Source organism: Eurosta solidaginis, chromosome 5 (genome assembly GCF_040869045.1).
Source record: "Eurosta solidaginis isolate ZX-2024a chromosome 5, ASM4086904v1, whole genome shotgun sequence".
NCBI classification, from domain to species: Eukaryota; Metazoa; Arthropoda; class Insecta; order Diptera; family Tephritidae; genus Eurosta; species Eurosta solidaginis.
Window position 1 is genome coordinate 190,794,948 of NC_090323.1, and position 15,567 is coordinate 190,810,514.

General features: G+C 35.2%; 1 protein-coding gene across 2 annotated transcripts in view; it reads right to left on the minus strand.

Moving 5' to 3' along the window:
• The window catches only part of LOC137251963 (dnaJ homolog subfamily B member 13), a 478,991-nt gene that overhangs the window by 223,810 nt on the left and 239,614 nt on the right, over window positions 1–15,567 (minus strand). The window contains exon 3 of one of the 2 annotated variants that reach the window (XR_010953406.1): window positions 8,429–8,564. The exons of the other annotated variant lie outside the window; for it this stretch is intronic. The gene's annotated coding sequence lies outside the window, so the exon portion shown is untranslated. Of the gene's footprint in view, window positions 1–8,428; window positions 8,565–15,567 lie in introns of those variants that run through there. 2 annotated transcript variants of the gene reach the window in all.

The following is a 15,567-nucleotide window of genomic DNA, read 5'->3' on the forward strand; positions in this document are numbered from 1 at the left end:
TAGACTTGGACACACCAAAAAAACATGCAAATCAAAAAACATATGTATACTTTGTGGAAATGAAACAGGTTGTGAATCAAAATGTGTAACAGGGAACAACAAATGTATTCTGTGTGGTCAAAATGGACATGATTCACATCAAGACAAATGCCAAAAGTGGACTCAGGAAAAAAACATTACAGAAATTATGGCTATAAAAAAACTCTCCAGAAGGGAGGCCTATGACACGTACAAGCAACTGAATAACTATACAAATCGTTTCGATTTGCTTGATGAAGAACAATTCCCAAATCTTCCAACACAGAAACCTAAAACTGTCAACAGAGACAATATAATAAACAGGAAATTTACGAAAATTAAATATAGCAAGGTGGTAGAAATGCCAGAAAATAATAACAGAGCAAGGGAAAGAGATATGGTTGCAAAAGATGCTCTGAAACACAATCCATCATTTGCCTCAAACGAATGGTTTAAAGTATCAGAAATTGAAAAACTAGTGACACTCTTGTGTCAAAAATTTCAAATAAACTCTGAAGAACCTATTGTAAAATTGTTAAATAATCTGTACAAAAAAAATGCAAATGAGAGACTAGCGTCAATCAGCACAGAAAATTACATACTAAATGATAATGCGTATTCTGCAATATAACTGTCAAAGCTTGAAATCCAATAAAAATTACATTGACTTTTTCATCCAAAAATATAACATTGATATAGTAGCACTACAAGAAATATTTTCACATGACATTGACACTAATAATCACAAACTAATTGATTTTAATCTTATTAAAAAAACTCGGCCTGATGGTTACGGAGGGGTAGCCATAGGCTGCAGGAAAAATATTCTTTTTAAAAAAATTAAATATTCTACATCGTATGACATCCTTATGATAAAAACCACTAGTCTACAAACCAATTTAACTGTATGCACAGCATATTTCCCACCAAATTTAAACTGTAACATTTTTCAACAGGAAGTAACCAAGCTTTTTGACAAATTATCCACACACTCTAATGTACTTATCCTGGGTGATTTTAATGCTAGATGTCTGACATGGGGTGATACAATAACAACGACGAAAGGAAAAATTTTGGAAAGCACGGTTCAATTATACAATTTTATGTGTCATAATGATGGCACTATAACACACAATATTGACTCAAACACTGGCTCAGTCTTGGACTTGAGTTTCTCTAATCTCAGACAAAATGTTCTTTGGACTTGCAGCCAATCCTTCATAGGAGGAAGTCGCCATCACCCTATTATAGTTGAAGTTGAAGACATAAGAAAACAGCCTATTCACTTTATTGCCAAAAACAAACTTAGTGCTAAACTAACAAAAATATCTAATGCCAACTGTTCTTCAAATATAGAAAACTCTATTAAAAACGCAATCAAAAAGGCTACAATCCATCTGAACAATTTCAAACACACCCCAAAGGCATGGTGGGATGAACAGATGGAAAAAAATTATCGAGTTCTTATTGCAAAAACCAAAAAAGCAAGACTAACAGGAAGAATTGAAGATATAAATGATGCACTAGAGGAAAAAGTAAAATGGAAAAAGGCTGTAAAAAGGCAAAAAGCCAAAGCTATAAAAACAGAATTGAAGAACTCAGTCGAGATCCTCATAGTAAAAATGCATGGAAATTTGTACCCAATGTGAAAGGAAATGCCAGCTTTGCAAAATGTAGCTGGCCGGAAGAAAACAATACTCCCTACCTATATTTCCTAAAAGAACAAGTCACTAATCTTACAGACAACAACTTAGTCATTAGACAAATTGATAATGATGACTATATTAATTTCACACAAGAAAAATTCGATGATATACTTATCAACAAAAGATCGACAGCTGGAGGACTTGACCGGATAACATATGAGATGCTGAAAAAATTGCCAGTGGAAGCTAAAAAAGCACTAGCTCAAATGCTAGAGAATCATCTAAACAGTAATAATGTCAAAGACAGTTGGAGGAGAATAAAAATAGTACCTATTCTAAAACCAAACAAAAATCCGGACGATATTACAAGCTATAGACCAATAGCCCTAATCTCTGTCATTGCAAAGACTGTGAACATGTTAGTGAAAGAAATCCTGGTACAACATTTGGACACAAATAAAGTGATACCAACCAAAAGCTATGCATACAGAAAAAATAGATCTTCAGTCATGTGCATAAATGAAATAACACATTATATTGCTGATCAGAAAAGAAAGAAAAGGCATGTATTTGTATGCGTATTAGATCTTAATAATGCGTACAACTGTGTAGACCTAACAGCTCTAAAATCTATGTTAATTGAAATACACACCAATCCTACTATAACAACGTGGATTCATAACTTCTTTTCAAGAAGGTACTATATCTTAGGAAAAGAGTCGATAGAAATAAATAATGGACTGCCTCAAGGCAGCTGTCTGTCACCAATTTTATTTAACTTATACACAAGATATCTACATAATATCAGTGATGAGTCTACGCAACTATATCAATATGCAGATGATTTTGTAATAATATGACAATATTGAATCATGACAATATCAAAGAAAGAGCACTTAATACACTACAAAACAAAATCATTAATTTTCAGGACATATGTAATTCACTTAAACTATCATTTAATTTCTCAAAAACAGAATACTCCAATTGTACAGGCTGATGAAATAAAAATATTAGGTAGAGTTATGAATTTTAGATCCACTATAAAAGATCATGTTAACAAAATCAAAAAAGAAGTTCAGAAAGCAGTAAACCTTATATCAAAGCTAACTACAATTAAGGCAGGACTAAGTCCAAAATATAGTTTAAACTTCTACAAAGCCTTTGTGAGAACAAAGACTGAGTATGGTTGTACTACCTTCGCAAATGCGCCTAAAGGTTACAATTCAAAACTTCAAATAATCTCTAATGAAACTATAAGGAGATGCTTAGGAGTACCTCCAAGTACTCCAATTCACAGTAGATATGCATTGGCAGGAGAACTACCGCCATTAACAAGAGCTAAATGGTTGACAGCAAAGGAGCTAACCAAACAATGGTTTATTAATGACTCACTTATATCTCAACTCCAAAACAACCCGGAAATAAACTCTAGTTACAGCTACATATACAATAAGTTTAAAAATATCTTTGACAAAATAGACACAAACATCACATTCCGTAGACACTGTACTCTACACCTATTAGGCACGAACCTTGACAGCTCAAAAAATCAGTATTCTAAAGAACAACTTAAAGCTATGTACAATGAAATAAAGACAGACTTACATAACAAAGGCTTTTTTATTCTTGCAACGGATGCTTCGGTAACAGAAAGCAGCACAGGCTGCAGCATACATGATATATACAAAAATTTATCATACTTATACAGGCTTGATGATAAATACTCATCTACCTTTGGGGAACTGACAGCCATCAAACAAGCGATAAAAATTGCAACAATGGAAAAATGTAAGAAATTGGCCATCTTCACAGACAGCCTATCCTCAATAAATGCTCTAAAAAAGAAAACAACAAATAATTTCATAGTTGCAGAGATTCATAATAAATTGAATAGCTCAAACCTGGATGAAATCCGAATTATTTGGACGCCCAGCCATGTTGGAATTTTGTTTAATGAAAAGGCGGATATTGCTGCCAAAGAAGCTGCTACAAGAGGGGCAGCAATAGATACTGCTCTGACACCTCAAGAAGCTCTAATAAAAATAAAACAGATTTTAACAAATGAATGGAACCACGAATTTCAAACAATAAGTATCTCCAAAGGTACTTATTTTGCAACAATATGTTCAGACACGTATCAGAACCCCTGGTACAATAATAAGCAAATTCATATGGATCCATATGAAATTAAGCTCATTAATAGACTCATTACAGGACACACGTACTCGCAAACAATATTTAAGCAGCTTCAGGCATGATGTGTCTGAAGTATGTTCATTTTGCACCTCAATAGAAACGCCAGAGCATCTTTTATTTGAATGTACTAAGTTTGACACGCTGCGAAACAATTACAATATTTTTAAAAATTCCACATCCTTATTAGAACTACTCATGATTCAATTACTAGAGGTTTGTTCTTCAATGATGACAGATCTTTGACACTCCCAAATTGAAAAATCTGGACGGGTTGCTTTTACGAAGTACGGAAAACGGGGAATAATTCAATCCCCTTCAGTGAAATTGTAGTAGACAAGTATCTTTGGTAGTATATTAGTAGTGATAATAAATTTATAAATGCCAAAAGATTTTGGGGAAATAATTCATTTTGCTCTAAATATTTCGTGTTATGTTGGTTTGGTCCTTCTTTCAGAAATTGTTTGAAGAATGCCGTACGTTAGAATTTTATTCAAAAATGCACTATCTCAAAATTTGTTCCCAGAACTCCCTACATGAGCATAAGTTCAATGCATTTTGTCATAACAGGTGGTTAATGAAAAGTATTCTGAGATGAATCGTTCTTCAATCCAACTCTAATATAGGGCGATTTTGTGTCAAATCCTGAATTGGGAAAATTTTGAAAAATATTTTGAGATAGCATGATTTTGAACAGGCAGCCGACATTGGGTGATATGCTACTCAGTAGCCGCAATGAACTGACAAAAACAAAAATAAAAGCAAATGGCTTATTGTCTTAAAACTTTATACCTACCTTGACTTTGACAGAAGAGTTAAGCTTTTGTTCGGTCCTGCTACACAGGGAGTATTCACCTTTTTATTCTGAAATTTCGGAAAGCTCTTTTCCGTTAAGTATTCATGGAAGCGTTCCGGATAAACCGTTAATTTAGAATATTCGGAATACGTTCATTTGATACTACCTCACGAGGTCCGAATATGCATAATATTCCAAATATAATCCGATTATCCAAATTCTAAAATGAAGACGAATGTTCCGAACATACGGAATTAATAGAACAGAAGATCGACATTTAATAAACGCCCAAAAATATCGAGGGAAGTGTCGAAAGACGCGTATTGACCTCAATAACAATAATTCGAAGGCGGAAATTAAAATTTTAGCTCGTTCAAAAGATATTGACGAAAAACCGCAAAATGACCCCGGGTTGCGGCCTTCAGCCGAGCTTATAAAAAATTACCCTGGCCGGTCCACTAATGAGGTGGGATCAAAATAAATGCGTGCAATATGCCTTTGTACACAAAATCTCTTTCAGTGCACAAAAACATTACAACAACCACATGAAAATTGCCAACTTCAACTGCAAATATCTCCGGACAGAGATAAAATTTTTTCTCTTTCGCCTTAGGATTATTGTTGTCGAGGTCACCTCTCTCGATATTTTTGGACGCGTATTAGCAGTAGACTCCTGTTCTAGACTTTTACCTGAATAAGTTAAATGCACAATGAGTACATTTCGTTATGGCGTCTCCATTGTTTACTAATGACATTTTTACGTGAATCGATTTAATAGTCGAGGTTTTGACGTTGAACGATGAATTTTGAATTAGTTTAGGTTTGTATGTTCATAGGTATACGAAAGTGCACGATTCCTTGGTGTCCGTACTTTTCATAAAACCTATGTTCAGCCACACTAATAGATCATGGCATAGTTAATAAATTCATCATAAAATTAAAATAAATGTTGTAAGGAATTATGCAGTTAAGTACTTATCGGGTATTTGTAAACTAATTGCTTCCTATTTCTACTACTATTATTTTTCAAAAACTCCCAAAGAAACAACACAGTTAACGGATGTCAATTCGATTTGGGAGCAAAATGGCTGCAATTGTCAAAAAATGTGTCTGTCGAGCAAACCTCTTGTGATTGAATCATGAGAACTACTTAAATCAAAAAGTATAAATATATATGAAGAACTTGTTAAATTTATATGTGAGGCACAGCTTTCTAAAAAGTTATAAGGTGTGTTTAATAACCAACACATAAAAATTTTTGAATTATTAGATTTAGAATAAAATCACAGATTTTCTTTTCTCGCTTTACATACATAAAAATATAAAATACAAATACACAATGTAAATATATATTAACAAACATCTAAATGTAATGTAATCATAGAATATAAGTTATAATTAATATCGAAATGAAGAAATTAGAGTAGATATAAAAATATTATTAAAAAGAAAAATTCAATGTAAATCCACTCCAAAACATCCTCTGTTGGTTTTTTGGCAACATAAACAACTCTACAAAAATCTTGTTACATGGTGTATAAGGTGATATCAAAAACATCTTAACCAACCAGCTGTATTCAGATGAATACAGAAAAATCCACAAAAAAAAAAATAATGTGTGTACGCTTTATAGGCGCCCAAGGTTTTTAACCGTTCTCGCCGATATTTTTACAATAAGTTTATGTGATTACTTGCTATTTTTAAGCCTATATGTGATTTTGAAAAGGTTGGGCCTCTACCCCAGCCAATTTAAATTAATTGTTTGCAAAAATTCGCCTACCCTACGGAAGGTCCTAGGTTCAAGTTCCAGACAAAGCAACATCAAAAATTTAGAGACAAGTTTTTTCAGTTATAAAATCGTTTTTTTTTACGCGGGTGGTGCCTCGACACTGGTTTGGCAATCTCCGAGTGTATTTTTTTGTTTGCTCTGAAAAGCCTCTCAGTGAAAGCTCAGCTGTTTTGCAGCTGCCATTCGGAGTCCTAAAAAAAAATTTAAGAAAGAGGCACGACGGAAATACGAACAGATGCCCGGACTTAATCTCTCGGAATTAAATCGCGGCAAGTCTTTATTTATTGCGGCCGGCGTGGTGTGGTGGTAGCGTCTACCACACCCGAAGGTCTTGGTCCCTCGGCAGTGATTTGGCAAGCACTCCGAGTGTATTGCTGCTATGAAAAGCTTCTCAGTGAAAACTCATCTGCCTTGCAGATGCCATTCGGAGTCGGCATAAAACATGTAAGTTCTGTCCCGCCAATTTGTGGGAAAAATTAAAAGGAACATGCCGCGATATGAAGCTCGGCATAAAACCTCTTTGGAGGTTATCGCGCCATGCATTTATTTATTATTTATTATATGTACCACGGCTGGCATTTATTTTTTTTTACATCAATCAGGTTAACTTTACCATGCCTCCCTAAATTTTTGAAGCAGGTATTCAATTTTTGTTGTAGAGATTCTACATATGTGTGAGGGAGTTATATTAGAATAGGTATGAGAATGGAAGTAGGGATGGGAGTGAGAGTTAGAATGGGGGTGACAGTGGGAGTGAGGGTGACAGTGGAAATGGAAGAGGCAATGGTGTGTGTAGGAGTGGGAGAGAGTAAGAGTGGGAATTGGAGTGGAAGATGGGGAAAATGCGATGTCGAGAACTAGAGAAAAATAGGCAGGGGAAGAGCGTAAAAGGAGCGAAGGAAGGTTCAAAAGTGGACAAGCCAAATTCAGTGCAGGACAATGTCTGTCGCTTATGCTAGTATTGAAATAACTTTGTCCTATAATGAATAAGATGGCATCTAAAAATACACCGATTTCTATTCTCGAATTGTATGCCAATCAATCACCATCTTTATTATAAAAAAAAAAAAAAAATCACACAAATCCACACACTTATAAAACCTGTAAGTGATTGAGTTCCGTTTCCAATTGCCAACTCAAATCGATGCATGAGAAATTTGAACAATTGCCAATTCGTTTCAACATCCTTTGCTTTGGTTAAATTGACCGCTGAAGCATAGCAAAAGGTGTTAACAAGCTTGATTATAATTTGCCAGTAGAGAAATCTTAAATAATGAATGATATACAAAAACATAAGTAAAAGGAATGTAGAGAGGTAGGTGGGTAGATAGATTATTGACATGTGGTAAATGAACTTATATCGCCAAAAGCGAAATATGCTTAGTACAAGCACACATGAATGAGAAGCCAAAAAATCAAATCCTGACTGTTCGCAATCAATGATCAAAGTAAATCAAAAGGAAAGGGTGAGTCCAGCAAGGAAAGGAAATCCGTATGGAAGGGTTGAATATTACACTTGTGTAACCACAAAACGAAAATCTATTTCTTAGCATGTGTATTTTTTACAGTTATTTGCTTTGTGATCGCCGCTAGGGCAACCCCTAATTTGAACATCTTCACGCACCATATGCCAAATGCCACAGACTAACTGGGTACTAATGTCCATAATAAAAAAATATAAAAAATTGTATATGACTTTGCGAGAGAACCAAAAAATAAAAAGTCATGCTCTAATTTTTTTTTCACATTTTGAATCATAAATAATTAAATGTTTAATTATTTGAAGTGTGTAATATGTTCACAAAATGATATACTCTTACCTTTTGTATATCCTTCCATAAAACCCCACCTCGTGCGGTTTTTTTCTTTGTTGTTTCAACACATATGTTCATATGTTAAGAAAAATGATTTCGAGTTGATTTTAATATGCCGTGATTTTATCTGCTTTGAAATGATTTTCTGAAGTATAAAATAGGAGGAGAGTTTCAGGCGTGAAGTAGATGGGATTTCGAAGGAATTGAAGGCATATCCGAATTCTTCACAGCCACGGTATAAGTTCTTGTATTCAGCATCCAAATTCCAACTTTCGCTAACACTAAAACTCCATCGATAAATATACCTAAAACAGTATTGCGCAGAAAAGTATGCAACAATTTTAGCGAGGGAGTTTTAGCGTTAGCGAATGTTGGAATTTGGGGCAGCTCTATTTATACAGAGGGTACTAAACGCTAACCGCATAACGGTGGTTGGTAATGAAGTAAAGAAATTGAGGTAACTCAGACTATATATAGCATTTTCAGGTAGAATGAAACTTTCTTCATTTCAAATTAAACTTTGTTTCTAACCAAATTAAACATTTTTCTTAGCAAATGAAACGTTTTTCAAATCAAAGGAAATTTTTTTCAAATAAAATAAAACTTTTTTCAAATTAAATTAAACTTTTTTCTGTAAATCAAAATCAAACTTTTTAATATCAAATAAAACTTTTTTCTTATCAAATTAAACTTTTTTCTAATAAAATTAAATGGTTTTCAAATCAAATGAAACTTTCAAATCAAAGTAAAATTTTTTCTAATCAAATGAAACGAGTTTCAAATAAAATTCAACTTTTTTCAAATCAAACAAGTAAGAACGGGACTGTCTTCGGCTGTGCCGAAGACTTCATACCTTTCATGAATGGGGCTGAACAATAATCTTATCCCGTTCGTAATCTCCGAATAATAGGATGTATAAGATAAGAAATAAATAGTGAACAGATCTACATACCTAAACGATTTTTAAGATAAATATAAAATAAGAAATATGTAGGTACTTTGTGTGAGGATGCAAAGCTTCACGTTTTTTGTGAACTGCATGTAAAAACTATGACTACGAATCACGTACTTCAAAAATATATGACGTAAACGTAACTATTTGATGAAATTTGATGAATTTTGAAGCTTCTAGCCGTAAAAAAGGGGCAAAAATGACAGTTTATATAGAGTATATAATATATATACAACCGATCTCTATGATTTTCTGACACAACAATATATGCTATATACGTAAGAAATCGGTGAAATTTGAAGCTTATAGCTGTTAAAATGTGGTAGAAATTGGGAAAAGTTTCTTATCTGAACAATCGGTTGTATGATATATATACTGTATATACAACCGATCTCTATGATTTTTTCAGACAACAATATATGCTATATATGTAAGCATTCGGTGAAATTTAAAGCTTCTAGCTGTTAAAATGGGGCTAAAATTGCGAAAATATATATATATACTATATGAATATACTATATACACCACCATATATATACTATATATACCACCGATCTTTATGATTTTTTCAGACAACAATATATGCTATATGCGTAAGCATTCGTTGAAATTTGAAGCCTCTAGCTGTTAAAAAAGGGCAGGAATTACGAAAAGTTTCTTATCTGAACAATCGGTTGTGGGGGATATATACTATATACACGACCGATCTCATCAATTTTTTCAGACAACAATATGTGCAATATACGAAAGTATATGGTGAAGTTTGAAGCTTCAATCTGTTAAATTGAGGAAGATATGACAAAAATCCTCTTTTTCTGAAAAATCGGTTGTATGGATGATATATGCTATTGTGGTCCGATCCGGCCTGTTCCGACAAATGTCTAATCGGACACCCAAATACCCCCGCTCACCAAATTTTATCAAGATATCTCAAAAATTGAGGACTAGTTTGCATACAAACAGACAGACGGACATGGCTAAATCAACTCATTTCTTCAACCTGATTATTTCGGTATACTTAATGGTGGGTCTATCTATTTTCCTTTAAGGACTTACAATTTTGGGTTTCGTGACGAAATTAATATACCATTTCATTTTCATGAAAGGTATAACGAACTTTTCTCGAAAATGAAATGAAACGGGTTTCAAATCAAATGAAACATTTTTCAAATCAAATGAAACTTTTTTCCTAATCCAATTAAATTTTTTCTAATCATTTCAAACTATTTTCAAATCAAACGAAAGTTTCACATAAAAGGAAATTTGATTTGATGAAATGAAACTTTCGAATCAAAGTAAATTTTTTTCATATCAAATACAACTTTTTTTTTATCAAATTAAACTTTTTTCTAATTAGAAGAAACGGTTTTCAAATCAAATGAAATTTTTCAATCAAAGAAATTTTCTTTTTAAATAAAATCGGGCGGAAGTGGTAGACGTGCTGCAACCGCGTCAATCGATTACATTGGCAGGATCATTAAAGCCACGCCTCCGCAAACGGAAATCTGAGTCAACAAGTAAGTACACGACGGTACTGTCATCTACTGGTACTAGTCCGACCCTTTCAAACCTCCAAAAAGTGGATTTTAGTCGACTATTACGACAGGCGTGCCCATAGCGGAAAATATTTTAAGCGCTGCTTGTGGCGTACTAAGAATATCATATATTGATGGTGAAGTCTTTAACAAATTTTCACTTCTATATCGCACCAGAGATTCTTCAGATGCCGTTCTGATATCTGATATTGCTTCTTTGCAACCTGATCTCCTGAAGGCTTTTGAGTTTAAGTCACCACATATATTGGAACCGTGTTCTTGAAATCAACGAGCTTCTATTGGAACTCCAGTATGATATCGCTGGTTGTGTTGGCAGCAGATTATTGTTTGACGGGAGCCGAAGTACTGCGGTACCAGTTTTCCTGCGTAAAATTAAAGATTTGTATTTTATTCTAGGATATCTTTCCAAATCATTTAATCAATTGCTATTTTTTTAAATTAATGGTTCCAGAATTTATGAGCCATTATTAGAAAAACTCATTACGCTTCTAGAATGTGAACGGGCCTAATTAAGCGTACCTGTAGAAAAAAAAAAAAAAATCGTGACTAATTAAGTTCCAGTCAAGTCTTCACTTAAGTCATTCAAGTTTAAGAGCTTCAGGAGAAATAAAACAATAAAATGCTAAACCTAACCGCTTATTATGATTTCTTTAAAATTCAATTAAGTATGAACAGAAGTGTGAGAGATGAGCGTTGTCGCATAGCTCTCCAAGGAGTAATTATTCAATATTTACTGTTTGTCTCATTTTTTTTCATTTGCTCATTTCTTATGAATGCACGAAGCGTAGACTGAAAACGTGTCAGCTTGAAGTGAGAGATAAAAACAAACTAAGTACGCTACAAACGGATATCCTGTATTACGGTAATTTGTAATATTTCCTTTTAGTATTGTTACAACAACAATGAAAACAATGTAGTGGAAGGTGCGTATTATGTAAGCAAACCTTGCCACCAATGGACTATAGGCACGTGTCCTGGTTTGCAGCAAATCTCTGTAGAAATGGTATATTGAGAAGGAGTAAGTATGTATGTACATATGTGTGTGTGTATTGTGACAAAGCTCGCACAAGCTCAGCATTAGTATTCAATTGTTGGGTATTGTGGTGCGATTTGATTGTTAGATTGGTTGGGTGGCTATAAATTAATGGGCGGCACGTGCCACCCACCAAATGGCAAACGTTATGACAAATCTCGGCTACTCGTAAATATAAGTGGTAAGTTAAAGCGCTAATGGAGTTGTACTATGAGCTGTTGGCACAAAATGGATATTTGGAAAATGTTTCTAATAACTAAATCTTATTTTTTTTTTACTTTTATGATACCAAAAAGGTCTTTTTAGCATTCGCACAATTGAGAGGTGGTTGCAATGGGCCAAGTGTAGACATACTATTTCAATTGAATATGAGTAGAATGGGTTATCTAACAAAGCTGAAGGCCACCCATGGTCAGTGTATGTCGTGTGTGTTAATCAGTTTTAAATAGTTACCACACTCTTAGATGTTATCATGAATACGATTTGTAGATAAGCTTATGTTCATTAAATTGTGCTGATTTTTATTTGATGGTTTGTGGCTTAACTTGGTTTTGACAACCTGTCATCTATTGATAACGTATGGAGATGCGTCTCAGAGGTGCTCATTCTTGCTTAAACCCTTTTAATTCTATGCCGGATGCTTATATTCCAACACGTCAAAAAGTGGGAGTTAACAAGCAGGTTGACAGGACAATATCTCTTTTGTAAATGATACATCTAAGACATTACAAAGTTTGCTCGGTAAGAAAGCACAAAGTTGTTGGTGGGTTTAAATCCAGTTCTAATCGCGTGGAAGGTTTGGTAAGGTTGACCTGCTCGGTCCGCAAGAACCTCACATAGATCAAATGAGCATATAATGTCACTAGAAGTTTATTTGATCATCATCATTAATTAGCGCTTAGCTGCCTACACGCCAGCTATGCCTCTTTCGTGATAGTTCATACCAAACAGAAGCACTCTGGGAGTTCAAGTCTTCCTCATTCTCTTCATATGACGTAGGCATAGCGGAGCCTCTGGGATTTTACTCTTTGCTCTGTGCTTCTATCGGTGGCCGCAGTGATGTGGTGGTAGCATGCTCCGCTTACAACAACGAGGATCCTGGGTTCAAGTGCCGGACAAAGCAACATCAAAAATTTAGAAACAAGTTTTTATAATTAGAAAATAGTTTTTCTAAGCTCGGCAGTGTTTTGGAAAGCATCCCGACTGTATTTCTGCCATGAAGAGCTTCTCAAATAAATTCCATCTGTCTTGCAGATGCCGTTTGAAGTCGGCATAAAACATGAAGGTCCCGTCCCGCCAATTTGTACTAGAAATTAGAAGGAGCACGAACCAAATCGGAACAAAAGCTCGGCCTAAATTCCTTCAGAGTTATATCGCGCCTTGTATTTATTTACTTTACTATGCGCGTGTTTGCCTAAAGCTCTTAGAGACAATCATTAAATCTCGTTTGGTACACGACGATGGCATCACGGATAGGGTTATCTTTGAAATCTTCTAAGGAAATATAGCATCAAAGAATAAAATCAACTATTTAGGAGTCAGATTTGGGCGCAAATTTAACATGCGATTTGAGAAGGCATATAATCAGATTTCTTGGCTAAGCAGTTTGGTGGCAAGCAACAGAAGATCAACAAAGAGCAGAAGGAAGCTGCTAATGGGCATTACACCATCCATATTACGGCTCCGATTTGTGAGCAAAGACACTTAAGAAGATTTTGTAATCTTCTAATAGCTCTGAGAGTAGCCTTCGGTTATTGCACAGTATCAGAACCAGCCGTACAAGTGATTACGGGAACAGTCCCCATTTACCTATTAGCGCTAGAAAAGTCGTAAGTAAAGAGACCAGCAAAGTATGTTTAGGGTGGGACAAGAACGATGGGAAAATGAATAAAAGGCAGATGGACAGCTAGATTAATCATAGACGATGAAGCACCAAAAGCTTTGTTGAGGTAAATTACTACGTTGCTGTCCTGAGACAGGTACTTAAAAAAATACCTGCATAGAATAAAAAAACCTTAAGATACTAAGTGCGTTTATGGTGATGCAGACGCGGACGATACTGAACACACTTTCTTTTAAAGCTCGCAATGGAGCCGGAGCCGACAAATGCACGAGGAAAGAATCAACCATATCACAGTCGATAATGTTACAGAAAAAACAAGTAAGGAAGGCTAAGTTCGGGTGTAACCGAACATTACATACTCAGTTGAGAGCTGTGGAGACAACATAAGGGAAAATCACCATGTTGTAAAAAGAACCTAGGGTAACCCTGGAATGTGTTTGTATGACATGTGTATCAAATGAAAGGTGTTAATGAGTATTTTAAAAGGTAGTGGGCCTTAAATCTATAAGTGGACGCCTTGTCGAGATATCGCCATAAAGGTGGACCAGGGGTGACTCTAGAATGCTTTTGTACAATATGGGTATCAAACGGAAGGTGTTAATGAGTATTTAAAAGGGAATGGGCCTTAGTTCTATAGGTGGACGCCATTTAGAGATATCGCCATAAAGGTGGACCAGGCCTGACTCTAGAATTAGTTTGTACGATATGGGTATCAAATGAAAGGTGTTAATGAGTATTTTAAGAGGGCGTGGGCCTTAGTTCTATATGTGGACGCCTTTTCGAGATATCGCCATAAAGGTGGACCAGGGGTGACTCTAGAATTTATTTTGTACGATATGGGTATCAAATGAAAGATATTAATGAGTATTTTAAAAGGGCGTGGGCCTAAGTTCTATAGGTGGACGCCTTTTCGAGATATCGCCATAAAAGTGGACCAGGGGTGACTCTAGAATTTATTTTGTACGATATGGGTATCAAATGAAAGGTATTAATGAGTATTTTAAAAGGGCGTGGGCCTAATTCTATAGATGGACGCCTTTTCGATATATCGCCATAAAGATGGACCAGGGGTGACTCTAGAATTTGTTTGTACGATATGGGTATCAAATGAAATATGTTAATGATAATTTTAAAAGGGAGTGGGCCTAAGTTCTATAGGTGGACGCCTTTTCGAGATATCACCATAAAGGTGGACCAGGGGTGACTCTGGAATTTATTTTGTACGATATGGGTATCAAATGAAAAGTATTAATGAGTATTTTAAAAGGGCGTGGGCCTAAGTTCTATAGATGGAGGCCTTTTCGATATATCGCCATAAAGATGGACCAGGGGTGACTCTAGAATTTGTTTGTACGATATGAGTATCAAATGAAAGGTGTTAATGAGTATTTTAAAAGGGAGTGGGCCTTAGTTCTATAGGTGGACGCCGTTTCGGAATATCGTTATAAAAGTGGACCAGGGTTGACTCTAGAATGCGTTTGTACAATATGGGTATCAAACGAAAGGTGTTAATAAGTGTTTTAAAAGGGAGTGGGCCTTAGTTCTATAGGTGGACGCCTTTTCGGAATATCGTTATAAAAGTGGACCAGGGTTGACTCTAGAATGCGTTTGTACGATATGGGTATCAAATGAAAGGTGTTAATGAGTATTTTAAAAGGGCGTGGCCCTTAGTTGTATAGGTGGACGCCTTTTCGATATATCGCCATAAAGATGGACCAGGGGTGACTCTAGAATTTGTTTGTACGATATGGGTATCAAATGAAAGGTGTTAATGAGTATTTTAAAAGGGAGTGGGCCTTAGTTCTATAGGTGGACGCCTTTTCGGGATATCGCCATAAACGTGGACCAGGGGTGACTCTAGAATGTGTTTGTACGATATGAGTATCAAATGAAAGGTGTTAATGAGTATTTTAAAAGGGAGTGG